The sequence below is a fragment of the Scyliorhinus torazame genome, chromosome 5 (genome assembly GCF_047496885.1).
Source record: "Scyliorhinus torazame isolate Kashiwa2021f chromosome 5, sScyTor2.1, whole genome shotgun sequence".
Lineage (NCBI taxonomy): Eukaryota > Metazoa > Chordata > Chondrichthyes > Carcharhiniformes > Scyliorhinidae > Scyliorhinus > Scyliorhinus torazame.
In genome coordinates this window covers 12,958,115-12,978,446 of record NC_092711.1, presented here as the reverse complement: position 1 = coordinate 12,978,446, position 20,332 = coordinate 12,958,115, and the positions used below count along the sequence as shown (strand labels likewise).

General features: G+C 54.5%; 1 long non-coding RNA gene across 1 annotated transcript; it reads left to right on the top strand.

Annotated features, from left to right (window-relative positions):
• The first annotated feature begins 318 nt into the window (after positions 1-318).
• LOC140422631 (uncharacterized) lies at positions 319-8,085 on the top strand. Its single transcript, XR_011947527.1, has 3 exons — positions 319-440; positions 5,189-5,275; positions 7,755-8,085. It is a non-coding gene; the product is annotated as an uncharacterized lncRNA (long non-coding RNA).
• Positions 8,086-20,332: the final 12,247 nt, after the last annotated feature.

Below are 20,332 nucleotides of genomic sequence, written 5' to 3'. Positions count from 1 at the left end.
CACACACACTCACTCTCTCACACACCCTCACTCTCTCACACTCACCCTCACTCTCTCACACACACACACTCTCTCACACTCACCCTCACTCTCACACACACACTCACTCTCTCACACACACACTCACTCTCTCACACACCCTCACTCTCTCACACTCACCCTCACTCTCACACACACACTCACTCTCTCACACACACCCTCACTCTCTCTCACACACCCTCACTCTCTCACACTCACCCTCACTCTCACACACACACTCACTCTCTCACACACACACTCACTCTCTCTCTCACACACCCTCACTCTCTCACACTCACCCTCACTCTCACACACACACTCACTCTCTCACACACACACTCACTCTCTATCTATCTTTCTTCCGCAGGTATTTCCTGGATCGAGGTGACGCTGTGGCCAAGGCAGCGAAACAGCAGCACGTGGTGAGTCCATCAGCCCATCTTCAACCTGCTAGCATTTGGGAGTGAGCTCTGTCGCCTCCACCAGCCCCTACACCCCTTCCTATCTCTGTAACCTCCTCCAGCCCCTACACCCCTCCCTATCTCTGTAACCTCCTCCAGTCCCTACAATCCTCCCTATCTCTGTAACCTCCTCCAGCAAACCTCCGTGCCTCAGATTCTGACCGCTTGAGAACCCTCCGCTTCCCATCGCTCGCTCCCTAAACTTCTTCAACTGTTCACCTCCCTCTCGCTCGCTGTGTCCCACCCATTCTGTATCTGTGTCTGTCTCGATATCTTTGTTTGTCCTCCACCTCTCTCTCTCCCAGTCTCTGACTCTCTCTCTCTCTCTCTCTCTGTGTCTCTCTCTCTCTGTCTCTCTCTCTCTCTCTCTCTCTCTCTGTGTGTCTCTCTCTCTCTCTGTCTCTCTCTCTCTCTGTCTCTCTCTGTCTCTCTCTTTCTGTCTCTCTGTGTCTCTCTCTGTCTGTCTTTCTCTCTCTCTCTCTGTCTCTCTCTCTGTCTCTCTCTGTCTCTCTCTCTCTCTGTCTCTCTCTCTCTCTCTCTCTGTGTCTCTGTCTGTCTGTCTCTCCCCCTCTCTCTCTCTGTGCCTCTCTCTCTGTCTCTCTCTCTGTCTCTCTCTCTCAGTGTCTCTCTCTGTCTGTCTGTCTCTCTCTCTCTCTCTCTCTCTGTCTCTCTCTCTCTCAGTGTGTCTCTCTCCCTGTGTCTCTCTCTCTGTCTCTCTGTGTCTCTCTCTCTGTACTCCTAAGAAGCTCCCTGAACCCTCCCTCGTTTTTTGGTCACCTCTCCCATTCCCCCCCGTTGACCTCTCCATTCTCTCCGTTGTTCCCGTTGACCTCTCCTTTCTCTCCGCTGACCTCTCCCTTTCTCCCCGTTATGGAGATGCCGGCATTGGACTGGGGTGAGCACAGTAAGAAGTCTTACAACACCAGGTTAAAGTCCAACAGGTTTGTTTCGATGTCACTAGCTTTCGGAGCGCTGCTCCTTCCTCAGGTGAATGAAGAGGTCTGTTCCAGAAACACATATATAGACAAATTCAAAGATGCCAAAAAATGCTTGGAATGCGAGCATTAGCAGGTGATTAAATCTTTACAGATCCAGAGATGGGGTAACCCCAGGTTAAAGAGGTGTGAATTGTATCAAGCCAGGACAGTTGGTAGGATTTCGTAGGCCAGATGGTGGGGGATGAATGTAATGCGACATGAATCCAGGTCCCGGTCGAGGCCGCACTCATGTGTGCGGAACTTGGCTATAAGTTTCTGCTCGGCGATTCTGCGTTGTCGCGGGTCCTGAAGGCCGCCTTGGAGAACGCTTACCCGGAGATCAGAGGCTGAATGCCCTTAACTGCTGAAGTGTTCCCCGACTGGAAGGGAACATTCCTGCCTGGTGATTGTCGCAGCGTCTGCATGGTCTCGCCAATGTACCACGCTTCGGGACATCCTTTCCTGCAGCGTATGAGGTACGCTGCGACAACGAATGAACGGACATCGCGCGACCATCTCCAGGCAGGAATGTTCCCTTCCAGTCGGGGAACACTTCAGCAGTCAAGGGCATTCAGCCTCTGATCTCCGGGTAAGCGTTCTCCAAGGCGGCCTTCAGGACCCGCGACAACGCAGAATCGCCGAGCAGAAACTTACAGCCAAGTTCCGCACACATGAGTGCGGCCTCGACCGGGACCTGGGATTCATGTCGCATTACATTCATCCCCCACCATCTGGCCTGCAAAATCCTACCAACTGTCCTGGCTTGAGACAATTCACACCTCTTTAACCTGGGGTTACCCCATCTCTGGATCTGTAAAGATTTAATCACCTGCTAATGCTCGCATTCCTAGCATTGTTTGGCATCTTTGAATTTGTCTATATATGTGTTTCTGGAACATACCTCTGCATTCACCTGAGGAAGGAGCAGCGCTCCGAAAGCTAGTGACATCGAAACAAACCTGTTGGACTTTATCCTGGTGTTGTAAGACTTCTCTCCGTTGACCTCTCCTTTCTCTCCGTTGACCTCTCCCTTTCTCTCCGCTGACCTCTCCTTTCTCTCCGTTGACCTCTCCCTTTCTCTCCGTTGACCTCTCCTTTCTCTCCGTTGACCTCTCCTTTCTCTCCGGTGACCTCTCCCTTTCTCTCCGGTGACCTCTCCTTTCTCTCCGTTGACCTCTCCCTTTCTCTCCGTTGACCTCTTCCTTTCTCTCCGGCGACCTCTCCTTTCTCTCCGTTGACCTCTCCCTTTCTCTCCGTTGACCTCTCCTTTCTCTCCGTTGACCTCTCCTTTCTCTCCGTTGACCTCTCCTTTCTCTCCGTTGACCTCTCCCTTTCTCTCCGCTGACCTCTCCTTTCTCTCCGTTGACCTCTCCCTTTCTCTCCGTTGACCTCTCCTTTCTCTCCGTTGACCTCTCCTTTCTCTCCGGTGACCTCTCCCTTTCTCTCCGGTGACCTCTCCTTTCTCTCCGTTGACCTCTCCCTTTCTCTCCGTTGACCTCTCCTTTCTCTCCGGCGACCTCTCCTTTCTCTCCGTTGACCTCTCCCTTTCTCTCCGTTGACCTCTCCTTTCTCTCCGTTGACCTCTCCCTTTCTCTCCGCTGACCTCTCCCTTTCTCTCCGTTGATCTCTCCTTTCTCTCCGTTGACCTCCTTTCTCTCCGGTGACCTCTCCCTTTCTCTCCGTTGACCTCTCCCTTTCTCTCCGTTGACCTCTCCCTTTCTCTCCGCTGACCTCTCCCTTTCTCTCCGGTGACCTCTCCCTTTCTCTCCGGTGACCTCTCCTTTCTCTCCGTTGACCTCTCCTTTCTCTCCGGTGACCTCTCCCTTTCTCTCCGTTGACCTCTCCCTTTCTCTCCGCTGACCTCTCCCTTTCTCTCCGGTGACCTCTCCCTTTCTCTCCGTTGACCTCTCCCTTTCTCTCCGTTGACCTCTCCTTTCTCTCCGGTGACCTCTCCCTTTCTCTCCGTTGACCTCTCCCTTTCTCTCCGCTGACCTCTCCCTTTCTCTCCGGTGACCTCTCCCTTTCTCTCCGTTGACCTCTCCTTTCTCTCCGCTGACCTCTCCCTTTCTCTCCGTTGACCTCTCCCTTTCTCTCCGGTGTCCTCTCCCTTTCTCTCCGTTGACCTCTCCCTTTCTCTCCGTTGACCTCTCCTTTCTCTCCGGTGACCTCTCCCCTTTCTCTCCGTTGACCTCTCCCTTTCTCTCCGCTGACCTCTCCCTTTCTCTCCGGTGACCTCTCCTTTCTCTCCGTTGACCTCTCCCTTTCTCTCCGCTGACCTCTCCCTTTCTCTCCGCTGACCTCTCCCTTTATCTCCGGTGACCTCTCCCTTTCTCTCCGCTGACCTCTCCCTTTCTCTCCGTTGACCTCTCCCTTTCTCTCCGCTGACCTCTCCCTTTCTCTCCGCTGACCTCTCCCTTTCTCTCCGGTGACCTCTCCCTTTCTCTCCGTTGACCTCTCCCTTTCTCTCCGTTGACCTCTCCCTTTCTCTCCGTTGACCTCTCCCTTTCTCTCCGTTGACCTCTCCCTTTCTCTCCGTTGACCTCTCCCTTTCTCTCCGTTGACCTCTCCTTTCTCTCCGGTGACCTCTCCCTTTCTCTCCGGTGACCTCTCCCTTTCTCTCCGTTGACCTCTCCTTTCTCTCTGTTGACCTCTCCCTTTCTCTCTGTTGACCTCTCCCTTTCTCTCTGTTGACCTCTCCCTTTCTCTCCGTTGACCTCTCCCTTTCTCTCCGGTGACCTCTCCCTTTGTCTCCGGTGACCTCTCCTTTCTCTCCGTTGACCTCTCCTTTCTCTCCGTTGACCTCAACTTTCGCTCCGCTGACCTCTCCCTTTCTCTCCGTTGACCTCTCCCTTTCTCTCCGTTGACCTCTCCCTTTCTCTCCGTTGACCTCTCCCTTTCTCTCCGTTGACCTCTCCCTTTCTCTCCGCTGACCTCTCCTTTCTCTCCGCTGACCTCTCCTTTCTCTCCGTTGACCTCTCCCTTTCTCTCCGTTGACCTCTCCCTTTCTCTCCGCTGACCTCTCCTTTCTCTCCGTTGACCTCTCCCTTTCTCTCCGTTGACCTCTCCCTTTCTCTCCGGTGACCTCTCCTTTCTCTCCGTTGACCTCTCCTTTCTCTCCGTTGACCTCTCCCTTTCTCTCCGTTGACCTCTCCTTTCTCTCCGTTGACCTCTCCTTTCTCTCCGGTGACATCTCCCTTTCTCTCCGTTGACCTCTCCCTTTCTCTCCGTTGACCTCTCCTTTCTCTCCGTTGACCTCTCCTTTCTCTCCGTTGACCTCTCCTTTCTCTCCGTTGACCTCTCCTTTCTCTCCGTTGACCTCTCCTTTCTCTCCGTTGACCTCTCCTTTCTCTCCGTTGACCTCTCCCTTTCTCTCCGTTGACCTCTCCTTTCTCTCCGGTGACCTCTCCCTTTCTCTCCGGTGACCTCTCCTTTCTCTCCGTTGACCTCTCCTTTCTCTCCGTTGACCTCTCCTTTCTCTCCGTTGACCTCTCCCTTTCTCTCCGGTGACCTCTCCCTTTCTCTCCGTTGACCTCTCCATTCTCTCCGCTGACCTCTCCCTTTCTCTCCGCTGACCTCTCCCTTTCTCTCCGCTGACCTCTCCCTTTCTCTCCGCTGACCTCTCCTATCTCTCCGGTGACCTCTCCCTTTCTCTCCGTCGACCTCTCCCTTGACCCCGTTGACCTCTCCCGGCTGACCTCTCCCGGCTGACCTCTCCCATTCTCCTGGTTGTAGGACGATTATCGGAAGCTGGTGCACGAGATTGACGAGGCGCAGTACTGCGAGCTGAGGGCCACGGTGATGGAGATCAGACATCAGTATGTAAGTATCTGGTTGGGAGTAAATCCGAGCAAACCCCTCTCTCTGTGACCTCCTCCAGTCTGCACCCAAGTATGATAACCCCTGACCTCCCCACCTAATCCCATTGGCCAGCACGAGGCCCATCGCCTCGAATGTTAAGACGTTGCCAAGCGCTCATCATGGGTACTTTTTAAAGGACGTGAGGCAACCCGCCTCTACCACCCTCGCCCCCCCCCCCCCCCCCCCCCCCCCCCCCCCCCCCCCCCCCCCCCCCCCCCCCCCAACAGCTCAGTGACACCCTCCAGTCCCCTCAACCCCAGAATAAATAGGCACCTTACTTCAAAATGCTTCGGTGCGGAGAGATCTCCGGTGCACGAATGGTAGAAAGTTAGTACGCAGCTGCAGCAGGTAATCGAGGAGGCTGTTATCATCTTTAATTTGAAGGGATCTTAACCTGCCGAACTACGCCAAGTTTGGGGGAAGCTTAGTTGATGAATCAAAGTCCTGGCGCAATACGACAAGTTGTAAGATTTGTAATATTTCTGGACTATGCCAAGTTGTTCGATTCCTTGTATTATTCGACTGTGTAAAGTTGAAGGAATTTATATCAATTCCACTATTCGGTTACCAGTAGCACTTTGCGAATACTGGGACTCAGCAGAAATTTGCAGCTAAAACTTCTCGGGTGCCAATAGGAATTGTTTTATTTGTCTTCTATTGATTACAATTTGAAAGTCATTTAAAAGGCAATTCGTAGACAATTTGAAGCTTTCAGAGAATCAAAGACCTGGGGCGAGATTCTCCAACCCCCCGCCGGGTCGGAGAATCGCCGGGGGCTGGCGTGAATCCCGCCCCCGCCGGTTGGCGAAGTCTCCGGCGCCGGATATTTGGCGGGGGCGGGAATCGCGCCGCGCCGGTTGGCGGGCCCCCCGCTCGATTCTCCAGCCCGGATGGGCCGAAGTCCCGCCGCTAAAATGCCTGTCCCGCCAGCGTAAATTGAACCACCTGCCTTACCGGCGGGACAAGGCGGCGTGGGCGGGCTCCGAGGTCCTGGGGGGTGGGGGGGGGGGTGATCTGGCCCCGGGGGGTGCCCCCACGGTGGCCTGGCCCGCGATCGGGGCCCACCGATCCGCGGGCGGGCCTGTGCCGTGGCGGCACTCTTTCCCTTCCGCCTCCGCCACGGTCTCCACCATGGCGGAGGCGGCGGAGACTCCCTCCACTGCACATGCGTGGGAAACTGTCAGCGGCCGCTGACGCTCCCGCGCATGCGCCGCCCGGAGATGTCATTTCCGCGCCAGCTGGCGGGGCAACAAAGGCCTTTCCCGCCAGCTGGCGGGGCGGAAATTCGTCCGGCGCCGGCCTAGCCCCTCAAGGTTGGGGCTCGGCCCCCAAAGATGCGGAGCATTCCGCCCCTTTGGGGCGGTGCGATGCCCGTCTGATTGGCGCAGTTTTGGGCGCCAGTCGGCGGACATCGCGCCGTTTCCGGAGAATTTCGCCCATTATCTTTTTTGCTTCGGCAGACAGCTCGAAAGTAACTTGTAAAAGGTCAAAGTCTGGAAATGAAACATGAAGAGAGAGAGAGAGCTAATCTTCAGCTAAACTCAAACTCAAAGTACTAAACAGACTGACAGACTCAGAGAATCAAAGACAGAACAACCCCCAAAAGACAACAAAACTATTAAGGACAGACTGACTAACAGACAGACTAACACTCTGACAGACTACATCACTGACACAGACTAACACCCCAAAAAATAACTAAAATGGCGGGGAGAAACTTTTCAGTTATACACTTTCATATCTGTCTTAAGTCATCTAATTACACCCCAATATAATCCGAATTGGTTTGGGCCAGACTCAAACACATCTGATTCGATGGCAAGCCGTCCATCTTCAATGTGCAACATTAACTTTTAATTGTTTCATGTCTGCATGTTATGGAATGTGATATTCTGCTAATCTTTACCAGCAATAAACTGGTTTTAAGATAGCTTGGCTAATGTAACAATGGAGACTGCATATCGAGAAAGATTGAGTAAAATATATATTTGATTCAATGCTCTTACGAACTGCACTGGACTCCTGCCATCTCGTTGCCATGGAATTCGGCCCTTGTCCTTGACAATAGTACGAGCAGTGTCAAGTTGTCTTGCAACTGTGCTGTTTTAATCTATGATGGAATTTTATGCTGTTTCATGTATCTATTGAAGACCTGAATCTATGGGTGCTGAAATTCTCATTTTTAAATGGGTATTTAAAACTGGGGCTTAATATTTATGCTTAAACAGCTATCTTTAACCTATACTAGTTGTATTCGAAATACCTGGCTTCGACAGAGGCCAATGTATTGTTGGCCTTCATCCATCTGTGCGCCGCTAATTCGAGGGGCAATTAGGGATAGGGAAGGGGGTAAGCACTGATCGAGAACGAATGCTCGTGTTCGGGGACGATGATCACCGTTAAATGACCCTCTCTCTCTCTCTCCCTCTCTCTCTCGCAGGCCATCCTCTACGACATAATCACCAAGAACTTTGCAAAAATCAAACTCCCGAGGGGCGAATCGAAGGCTCTGATCTACTGAGCGAGGGGGAGCGGGGAACTTGCCCTCGTACCCTCCCTCGCCTCCCACCTCGCCACGACCGGCCGTGCCTTCAACTACCCGGCTGCCAGAACTCCGCCTCGCTCCCTCGCTCACCGCCTCTTCAAACCGCTGCCTTTGGGTCACCATTGGCTCAATGTCACTCTTTGGTGTAAATTTTAGGGTCGATTAGTTATGTTTGAAGGTCGTTCCAATAAATATTTTTCTCCACAGGAGCGAACTTTGTCAGAAAGGTTGGGTGTGATGTTCTTTATCGAGGTGGGTAGTGGTTCCCCGCCCGAGATTGCGCTGTCCCATCTCCTCTCACTTCCCCCTCTATACGTCACCAAGAAACAGGCCCACTCAGCCCCTCAAGCCTGTTACACAGGAACGGGAGGAGGCCCATTCAGCCCCCTCCTCGAGGCTGTTACACAGGAACAGGAGGAGGCCCATTCAGCCCCCTGCTCGAGGCTGTTACACAGGAACAGGAGGAGGCACATTCAGTCCCCCCCTCCTCGAGCCTGTTACACAGGAACAGGATGAGGCCCATTCAGCCCCCTGCTCGAGCCTGTTACACAGGAACAGGAGGCCCATTCAGCCCCCTGCTCGAGTCTGTTGCATAGGGACAGGAGGAGGCCCATTCAGCCCCCTGCTCGAGGCTGTTACACAGGAACAGGAGGAGGCCCATTCAGTCCCCCCCTCCTCGAGCCTGTTACACAGGAACAGGAGGAGGCCCATTCAGCCCCCTGCTCGAGTCTGTTACACAGGGACAGGAGGAGGCCCATTCAGTCCCCCTTCCTTGAGCCTGTTACACAGGAACAGGAGGAGGCACATTCAGCCCCCCCTTCCTCGAGCCTGTTACACAGGAACAGGAGGAGGCCCATTCAGCCCCCTGCTCGAGCCTGTTACACAGGAACAGGAGGCCCATTCAGCCCCCTGCTCGAGTCTGTTGCACAGGGACAGGAGGAGGCCCATTCAGCCCCCTGCTCGAGTCTGTTACACAGGAACAGGAGGAGGCCCATTTTGCCCCCTGTTCGAGCCTGTTACACAGGAACAGGAGGAGGCCCATTCAGCCCCCTGCTCGTGTCTGTTGCACAGGAACAGGAGGAGGCCCATTCAGCCCCCCTTCCTCGAGCCTTTTACACAGGAACAGGAGGAGGCCCATTCAGCCCCCCTTCCTCGAGTCTGTTACACAGGAACAGGAGGAGGCCCATTCAGTCCCCCTTCCTCGAGTCTGTTACACAGGAACAGGAGGAGGCCCATTCAGTCCCCCTTCCTCGAGCCTGTTACACAGGAACAGGAGGAGGCTCATTCAGTCCCGCTTCCTCGAGCCTGTTACACAGGAACAGGAGGAGGCCCATTCAGTCCCCCTTCCTCGAGCCTGTTACACAGGAACAGGAGGAGGCTCATTCAGTACCCCTTCCTCGAGCCTGTTACACAGGAACAGGAGAAGGCCCATTCAGCCCCTCGAGTCTGTTACACAGGAACAGGAGGAGGCCCATTCAGTCCCCCTTCCTCGAGCCTGTTACACAGGAACAGGAGGAGGCTCATTCAGTCCCCCTTCCTCGAGCCTGTTACACAGGAACAGGAGGAGGCTCATTCAGTCCCGCTTCCTCGAGCCTGTTACACAGGAACAGGAGGAGGCCCATTCAGTACCCCTTCCTCGAGCCTGTTACACAGGAACAGGAGGAGGCCCATTCAGCCCCCCTTCCTTGAGTCTGTTACACAGGAACAGGAGGAGGCCCTTTCAGCCCCCTGCTCGAGCCTGTTACACAGGAACAGGAGGAGGCCCATTCAGCCCCTCGAGCCTGTTACACAGGGACAGGAGGAGGCCCATTCAGCCCCCTGCTCGAGCCTGTTACACAGGGACAGGAGGATGCCCATTCAGTCTCCCCTCCTCGAGTCTGTTACACAGGAACAGGAGGAGGCACATTCAGCCCCTTCCTCGAGTCAGTTACACAGGAGCAGGAGGAGGCCCATTCAGCCCCCTCTCCTCGAGCCTGTTACACAGGAACAGGAGGAGGCACATTCAGCCCCTCTTCCTCGAGCCTGTTCCACAGGATCAGGAGGAGGCCCATTCAGCCCCCTGCTCGAGTCTGTTACACAGGAACAGGAGGAGGCCCATTCAGCCCCCCTCCTCGAGTCTGTTACACAGGAACAGGAGGAGGCCCATTCAGTCCCCCTTCCTCGAGCCTGTTACACAGGAACAGGAGGAGGCCCATTCAGCCCCCTGCTCGAGTCTGTTACACAGGAACAGGAGGAGGCCCATTCAGCCCCTCGAGCCTGTTACACAGGAACAGGAGGAGGCCCATTCAGCCCCCTGCTCGAGCCTGTTACACAGGAACAGGAGGAGGCCCATTCAGCCCCTCGAGTCTGTTACACAGGAACAGGAGGAGGCCCATTCAGCCCCCTGCTCGAGCCTGTTACACAGGAACAGGAGGAGGCCCATTCAGCCCCTCGAGTCTGTTACACAGGAACAGGAGGAGGCCCATTCAGCCCCCTGGTCGAGTCTGTTACACAGGAACAGGAGGAGGCCCATTCAGTCCCCTGCTCGAGTCTTTTACACAGGAACAGGGGCAACTCGGGATGGGCGATAAATGCTGGGCCGAACCAGTTGCAAAGTCCTCTTCTAGATACCACATGCCTGCACCCCCCATTCCGCCGACCACCACCTTCCACACCCGCCCCCCCCCCCTCCCTGCTCTCCTTAACCCTCCCCTTCCCCCCCCCCCCCCCCGGCCCCCACCACAAACATACCGTCCACAGCAATGAGCAGGAGCACTCGAGCAGCGACTGGCTGACTTTCACCATGGCGATGAACGTGTCTGCGTAATTAATCGACTCGAGAAGCTGGAAGTGGGAGATTTCATAAAAGCAAGGGCATTTTCTCAGAGGCACGGAGGAACTCTGGCCCCAGGACGAAGATGATCATCTTTATTGGTGTCACAAGTCGGCGGACGTCAACACTGCACGGGCCGTTACTGCGAAGAGCCCCTAGTCTCCGCACTCCGGCGCCTGTTCGGGTACACAGAGGGAGAATTCAGAATGTCCAATTCACCTCAGAGAGACAGAGATTGAGAGATGGAGAACTCGAGAGAGACCGAGACAGAGAGAGAGAGAGAAAGCAACAGACAGACAAGAGTGTGAGAGCGAGAGATTGAGAGAGAGAGCGAGAAAGACAGACAGAGAGAGACACAGAGAGAGACAGGGAGAGAGAGAGACACAGACAGGGAGAGAGAGACAGACACAGACAGGGAGAGAGAGACAGACACAGACAGGGAGAGAGACAGACACAGACAGGGAGAGAGAGACAGACACAGACAGGGAGAGAGAGACAGACACAGACAGGGAGAGAGAGACAGACACAGACAGGGAGAGAGACAGACACAGACAGGGAGAGAGAGAGACACAGACAGGGAGAGAGAGAGACACAGACAGGGAGAGAGAGACACAGGCAGGGAGAGAGACAGACACAGACAGGGAGAGAGAGACAGACAGGGAGAGACAGACAGACACAGACAGGGAGAGAGAGACAGACACAGACAGGGAGAGAGACAGAGACAGACAGGGAGAGAGAGACAGACACAGACAGGGAGAGAGAGAGACACAGACAGGGAGAGAGAGACAGACACAGACAGGGAGAGACAGACAGACACAGACAGGGAGAGAGAGACAGACAGGGAGAGAGAGAGACACAGACAGGGAGAGGGAGACAGACACAGACAGGGAGAGAGAGAGACACAGACAGGGAGAGAGAGACAGACACAGACAGGGAGAGAGAGAGACACAGACAGGGAGAGAGAGACAGACACAGACAGGGAGAGAGAGAGACACAGACAGGGAGAGAGAGACAGACACAGACAGGGAGAGACAGACAGACACAGACAGGGAGAGAGAGACAGACAGGGAGAGAGAGAGACACAGACAGGGAGAGGGAGACAGACACAGACAGGGAGAGAGAGAGACACAGACAGGGAGAGAGAGACAGACACAGACAGGGAGAGAGAGAGACACAGACAGGGAGAGAGAGACAGACACAGACAGGGAGAGACAGACAGACACAGACAGGGAGAGAGAGACAGACACAGACAGGGAGAGAGAGACAGAGACAGACAGGGAGAGAGAGACAGACACAGACAGGGAGAGACAGACACAGACAGGGAGAGAGAGACAGACACAGACAGGGAGAGAGAGACAGACACAGACAGGGAGAGAGAGACAGACAGGGAGAGAGAGACAGACACCGACAGGGAGAGAGACAGACACAGACAGGGAGAGAGAGACAGACACAGACAGGGAGAGAGAGACAGACACAGACAGGGAGAGAGACAGACACAGACAGGGAGAGAGAGACAGACACAGACAGGGAGAGAGACAGACACAGACAGGGAGAGAGACAGACACAGACAGGGAGAGAGAGACAGACACAGACAGGGAGAGAGACAGACACAGACAGGGAGAGAGAGACAGACACAGACAGGGAGAGAGAGACAGACACAGACAGGGAGAGACAGACACAGACAGGGAGAGAGAGACAGACACAGACAGGGAGAGAGAGACACAGACAGGGAGAGAGAGACAGACACAGACAGGGAGAGAGAGACAGACAGGGAGAGAGAGACAGACACCGACAGGGAGAGAGACAGACACAGACAGGGAGAGAGAGACAGACACAGACAGGGAGAGAGAGACAGACACAGACAGGGAGAGAGACAGACAGACAGGGAGAGAGAGAGAGACACAGACAGGGAGAGAGAGAGACACAGACAGGGAGAGAGAGACAGACACAGACAGGGAGAGAGACAGACACAGACAGGGAGAGAGAGACACAGACAGGGAGAGAGAGACAGACACAGACAGGGAGAGAGAGAGAGACACAGACAGGGAGAGAGAGACAGACACAGACAGGGAGAGAGCGACAGACACAGACAGGGAGAGAGACAGACACAGACAGGGAGAGAGAGACAGACACAGACAGGGAGAGAGACAGACACAGACAGGGAGAGAGAGAGACACAGACAGGGAGAGAGAGACAGACACAGACAGGGAGAGAGAGACACAGACAGGGAGAGAGAGACAGACACAGACAGGGAGAGAGACAGACACAGACAGGGAGAGAGAGACAGACACAGACAGGGAGAGAGAGACAGACACAGACAGGGAGAGAGACAGACACAGACAGGGAGAGAGAGAGACACAGACAGGGAGAGAGAGACAGACACAGACAGGGAGAGAGAGACACAGACAGGGAGAGAGAGACAGACACAGACAGGGAGAGAGAGAGACACACAGACAGGGAGAGAGAGACAGACACAGACAGGGAGAGAGAGACAGACACAGACAGGGAGAGAGAGACAGACACAGACAGGGAGAGAGACAGACACAGACAGGGAGAGAGAGACAGACACAGACAGGGAGAGAGAGACACCGACAGGGAGAGAGAGACAGACACAGACAGGGAGAGAGAGAGACACACAGACAGAGAGAGAGACAGACACAGACAGGGAGAGAGAGACACAGACAGGGAGAGAGAGACAGACACAGACAGGGAGAGACAGACACAGACAGGAAGAGAGAGACAGACACAGACAGGGAGAGAGAGACACAGACAGGGAGAGAGAGACAGACACAGACAGGGAGAGAGAGACACAGACAGGGAGAGAGAGACAGACACAGACAGGGAGAGAGAGACAGACACAGACAGGGAGAGAGAGACAGACACAGACAGGGAGAGAGAGACACAGACAGGGAGAGAGAGAGACACAGACAGGGAGAGAGAGACACAGACAGGGAGAGAGAGACAGACACAGACAGGGAGAGAGAGAGACACAGACAGGGAGAGAGACACACAGACAGGGAGAGAGAGAGAGACACAGACAGGGAGAGAGAGAGACACAGACAGGGAGAGAGAGACAGACACAGACAGGGAGAGAGACAGACACAGACAGGGAGAGAGAGACAGACACAGACAGGGAGAGAGACAGACACAGACAGGGAGAGAGAGACAGATACAGACAGGGAGAGAGAGACAGAGACAGACAGGGAGAGAGAGACACAGACACAGACAGGGAGAGAGACAGACACAGACAGGGAGAGAGAGACAGACACAGACAGGGAGAGAGAGACAGACACAGACAGGGAGAGAGAGAGACAGACACAGACAGGGAGAGAGACAGACACAGACAGGGAGAGAGACAGACACAGACAGGGAGAGAGAGACAGACACAGACAGGGAGAGAGACAGACACAGACAGGGAGAGAGAGAGACAGACACAGACAGGGAGAGAGACAGACACAGACAGGGAGAGAGACAGACACAGACAGGGAGAGAGAGACAGACACAGACAGGGAGAGAGAGACAGACACAGACAGAGAGAGAGAGACAGACACAGACAGGGAGAGAGAGACAGACACAGACAGGGAGAGAGAGAGACACAGACAGGGAGAGAGAGAGACACAGACAGGGAGAGAGAGACAGACACAGACAGGGAGAGAGAGACAGACACAGACAGGGAGAGAGAGAGACACAGACAGGGAGAGAGAGACAGACACAGACAGGGAGAGAGAGACAGACACAGACAGAGAGAGAGACAGACACAGACAGGGAGAGAGAGACAGACACAGACAGGGAGAGAGAGACAGACACAGACAGGGAGAGAGAGACAGACACAGACAGGGAGAGAGACAGACACAGACAGGGAGAGGGAGACAGACACAGACAGGGAGAGAGAGAGACACAGACAGGGAGAGAGCGACAGACACAGACAGGGAGAGAGAGACAGACACAGACAGGGAGAGAGAGACAGACACAGACAGGGAGAGAGAGACACAGACAGGGAGAGAGAGACACAGACAGGGAGAGAGAGACAGACACAGACAGGGAGAGAGAGACAGACACAGACAGGGAGAGAGACAGACACAGACAGGGAGAGAGAGACAGACACAGACAGGGAGAGAGAGAGACACAGACAGGGAGAGAGAGACAGACACAGACAGAGAGAGAGACAGACACAGACAGGGAGAGAGAGACAGACACAGACAGGGAGAGAGACAGACACAGACAGGGAGAGAGAGACAGACACAGACAGGGAGAGAGAGACAGACACAGACAGGGAGAGAGAGACAGACACAGACAGGGAGAGAGAGACACAGACAGGGAGAGAGAGACACAGACAGGGAGAGAGAGAGAGACACAGACAGGGAGAGAGAGACAGACACAGACAGGGAGAGAGAGAGACACAGACAGGGAGAGAGAGAGACACAGACAGGGAGAGAGAGAGAGACACAGACAGGGAGAGAGAGAGAGACACAGACAGGGAGAGAGAGAGACAGACACAGACAGGGAGAGAGAGACAGACACAGACAGGGATAGAGAGAGACACAGAGACAGGGAGAGAGAGACACAGACAGGGAGAGAGAGACAGACAGGGAGAGAGAGAGAGACACAGACAGGGAGAGAGAGACAGACACAGACAGGGAGAGAGACAGACACAGACAGGGAGAGAGCGACAGACACAGACAGGGAGAGAGAGACAGACACAGACAGGGAGAGAGAGACACAGACAGGAAGAGAGAGACACAGACAGGGAGTGAGAGACAGACACAGACAGGGAGAGAGAGACAGACACAGACAGGGAGAGAGAGACAGACAGACAGGGAGAGAGAGACAGACACAGTCAGGGAGAGAGAGAGACACAGACAGGGAGAGAGAGACAGACACAGACAGGGAGAGAGAGACAGACACAGACAGGGAGTGAGAGAGACACAGACAGGGAGAGAGAGAGAGAGACAGACAGAGAGAGAGACAGAGACAGACAGGGAGAGAGAGAGAGAGACAGACAGAGAGAGAGACAGAGACAGACAGGGAGAGAGAGACAGACACAGACAGGGACAGAGAGACAGACACAGACAGGGAGAGAGAGACACAGACAGAGAGAGAGAGAGACACAGACAGGGAGAGAGAGACACACAGACAGGGAGAGAGAGAGAGACACAGACAGGGAGAGAGAGACACAGACAGGGAGAGAGCGACAGACACAGACAGGGAGAGAGAGAGAGACACAGACAGGGAGAGAGAGACAGACACAGACAGGGAGAGAGACAGAGACAGACAGGGAGAGAGACAGACACAGACAGGGAGAGAGAGACACACAGACAGGGAGAGAGAGAGACACAGACAGGGAGAGAGAGAGACACAGACAGGGAGAGAGAGACAGACACAGACAGGGAGAGAGAGACACAGACAGGGAGAGAGAGACAGACACAGACAGGGAGAGAGAGACAGACACAGACAGGGAGAGAGAGACACAGACAGGGAGAGAGAGAGACAGACACAGACAGGGAGAGAGAGACAGACACAGACAGGGAGAGAGAGACAGACACAGACAGGGAGAGAGAGACACAGACAGGGAGAGAGACAGACACAGACAGGGAGAGAGAGACAGACACAGACAGGGAGAGAGAGACAGACACAGACAGGGAGAGAGACAGACACAGACAGGGAGAGAGAGACAGACACAGACAGGGAGAGAGAGACACAGACAGGGAGAGACAGACACAGACAGGGAGAGAGAGACAGACACAGACAGGGAGAGAGAGACAGACACAGACAGGGAGAGAGACAGACACAGACAGGGACAGAGAGACAGACACAGACAGGGAGAGAGAGACACAGACAGGGAGAGAGAGAGACAGACACAGACAGGGAGAGAGAGACAGACACAGACAGGGAGAGAGAGACAGACACAGACAGGGAGAGAGAGACACAGACACAGACAGGGAGAGAGAGACACAGACAGGGAGAGAGAGAGACAGACACAGACAGGGAGAGAGAGACAGACACAGACAGGGAGAGAGAGACAGACACAGACAGGGAGAGAGAGAGAGACACAGACAGGGAGAGAGAGACAGACACAGACAGGGAGAGAGAGACAGACACAGACAGGGAGAGAGAGACACAGACAGGGAGAGAGAGACAGACACAGACAGGGAGAGAGAGACAGACACAGACAGGGAGAGAGAGACAGACACAGACAGGGAGAGAGACAGACACAGACAGGGAGAGAGAGACAGACACAGACAGGGAGAGAGAGACACAGACAGGGAGAGAGAGAGAGACACAGACAGGGAGAGAGACAGACACAGACAGGGAGAGAGAGACACAGACACAGACAGGGACAAAGAGACAGACACAGACAGGGAGAGAGAGACAGACACAGACAGGGAGAGAGAGACACAGACACAGACAGGGACAAAGAGACAGACACAGACAGGGAGAGAGAGAGACACAGACAGGGAGAGAGAGACAGACACAGACAGGGAGAGAGAGACACAGACACAGACAGGGACAAAGAGACAGACACAGACAGGGAGAGAGAGACAGACACAGACAGGGAGAGAGAGACACAGACAGGGAGAGAGAGAGAGACACAGACAGGGAGAGAGACAGACACAGACAGGGAGAGAGAGACACAGACACAGACAGGGACAAAGAGACAGACACAGACAGGGAGAGAGAGACAGACACAGACAGGGAGAGAGAGACACAGACACAGACAGGGACAAAGAGACAGAGACAGACAGGGAGCGAGAGAGACACAGACAGGGAGAGAGAGACAGACACAGACAGGGAGAGAGAGACACAGACACAGACAGGGACAAAGAGACAGACACAGACAGGGAGAGAGAGACAGACACAGACAGGGAGAGAGAGACAGACACAGACAGGGAGACAGAGAGACACAGACAGTGAGAGAGAGCCAGACATAGACAGGGAGAGAGAGACAGACACAGACAGGAAGAGAGAGACACAGACAGGGAGAGAGAGACAGACACAGACAGGGAGAGAGAGAGACACAGACAGAGAGAGAGACAGACACAGACAGGGAGAGAGAGAGACAGACACAGACAGGGAGAGAGAGACAGACACAGACAGGGAGAGAGAGAGACAGACACAGACAGGGAGAGAGAGACAGACACAGACAGGGAGAGAGGGAAAGACACAGACAGGGAGAGAGAGAGACAGACACAGACAGGGAGAGAGAGACAGACACAGACAGGGAGAGAGGGAAAGACACAGACAGGGAGAGAGAGAGACAGACACAGACAGGGAGAGAGAGAGACAGACACAGACAGGGAGAGAGAGAGACACAGACAGGGAGAGAGAGAGACACAGACAGGGAGAGAGAGAGACAGACACAGACAGGGAGAGAGGGAAAGACACAGACAGGGAGAGAGAGAGACAGACACAGACAGGGAGAGAGAGAGACAGACACAGACAGGGAGAGAGAGACACAGACAGGGAGAGAGAGAGACACAGACAGGGAGAGAGAGAGAGACACAGACAGGGAGAGAGAGACACAGACAGGGAGAGAGAGACACAGACAGGGAGAGAGAGAGACACAGACAGGGAGAGAGAGACAGACACAGACAGGGAGAGAGACAGACACAGACAGGGAGAGAGAGAGACACAGACAGGGAGAGAGAGAGAGACACAGACAGGGAGAGAGAGACAGACACAGACAGGGAGAGAGACAGACACAGACAGGGAGAGAGAGAGACACAGACAGGGAGAGAGAGAGAGACACAGACAGGGAGAGAGAGACAGACACAGACAGGGAGAGAGAGACAGACACAGACAGGGAGAGAGAGACAGACACAGACAGGGAGAGAGAGACAGACACAGACAGGGAGAGAGAGAGACACAGACAGGGAGAGAGAGAGACACAGACAGGGAGAGAGAGACAGACACAGACAGGGAGAGAGAGACAGACACAGACAGGGAGAGAGAGACAGACACAGACAGGGAGAGAGAGAGAGACACAGACAGGGAGAGAGAGACAGACACAGACAGGGAGAGAGACAGACACAGACAGGGAGAGAGAGACACACACAGACAGGGAGAGAGACAGACACAGACAGGGAGAGAGAGACAGACACAGACAGGGAGAGAGAGACAGACACAGACAGGGGGAGGGAGACAGACACAGACAGGGAGAGAGAGACAGACACAGACAGGGAGAGAGAGACAGACACAGACAGGGAGAGAGAGAGACACAGACAGGGAGAGAGAGAGACACAGACAGGGAGAGAGAGACAGACACAGACAGGGAGAGAGAGACAGACACAGACAGGGAGAGAGAGACAGACACAGACAGGGAGAGAGAGAGAGACACAGACAGGGAGAGAGAGACAGACACAGACAGGGAGAGAGACAGACACAGACAGGGAGAGAGAGAGACACAGACAGGGAGAGAGAGAGACACAGACAGGGAGAGACAGACACAGACAGGGAGAGAGACAGACACAGACAGGGAGAGAGACAGACACAGACAGGGAGAGAGAGACAGACACAGACAGGGAGAGAGAGACAGACACAGACAGAGAGAGAGAGAGACACAGACAGGGAGAGAGAGAGACACAGACAGGGAGAGAGAGACAGACACAGACAGGGAGAGAGAGACAGACACAGACAGGGAGAGACAGACACAGACAGAGAGAGAGAGAGACACAGACAGGGAGAGAGAGAGACACAGACAGGGAGAGAGAGACAGACACAGACAGGGAGAGAGAGACACAGACAGGGAGAGAGAGACAGACATAGACAGGGAGAGAGAGACACAGACAGGGAGAGAGAGACAGACACAGACAGGGAGAGAGAGACACAGACAGGGAGAGAGAGACAGACACAGACAGGGGGAGAGAGACACAGACAGGGAGAGAGAGACAGACACAGACATGGAGAGAGAGACACAGACAGGGAGAGAGAGACACAGACAGGGAGAGAGAGACAGACACAGACATGGAGAGAGAGACAGACACAGACAGGGAGAGAGAGACACAGACAGGGAGAGAGAGACAGACACAGACAGGGGGAAAGACAGACACAGACAGGGGGAGAGACAGACACAGACAGGGAGAGAGAGACAGACACAGACAGGGGGAGAGAGACACAGACAGGGAGAGAGAGACAGACACAGACAGGGAGAGAGAGACACAGACAGGGAGAGAGAGACAGACACAGACAGGGAGAGAGAGACACAGACAGGGGGAGAGAGACAGACACAGACAGGGAGAGAGACAGACACAGACAGGGAGAGAGAGACAGACACAGACAGGGAGAGAGAGAGACACAGACAGACAGGGAGAGAGAGACAGACACAGACAGGGAGAGAGAGAGACACAGACAGGGAGAGAGAGAGACACAGACAGGGGGAGAGAGACAGACACAGACAGGGAGAGACAGACACAGACAGGGAGAGACAGACACAGACAGGGAGAGAGACAGACACAGACAGGGACAGACACAGACAGGGAGAGAGAGACACAGACAGGGAGAGAGAGACAGACACAGACAGGGAGAGAGAGAGACACAGACAGGGAGAGAGCGACAGACACAGACAGGGAGAGAGAGACAGACACAGACAGGGAGAGAGAGACAGACACAGACAGGGAGAGAGAGAGACACAGACAGGGAGAGAGAGAGACACAGACAGGGGGAG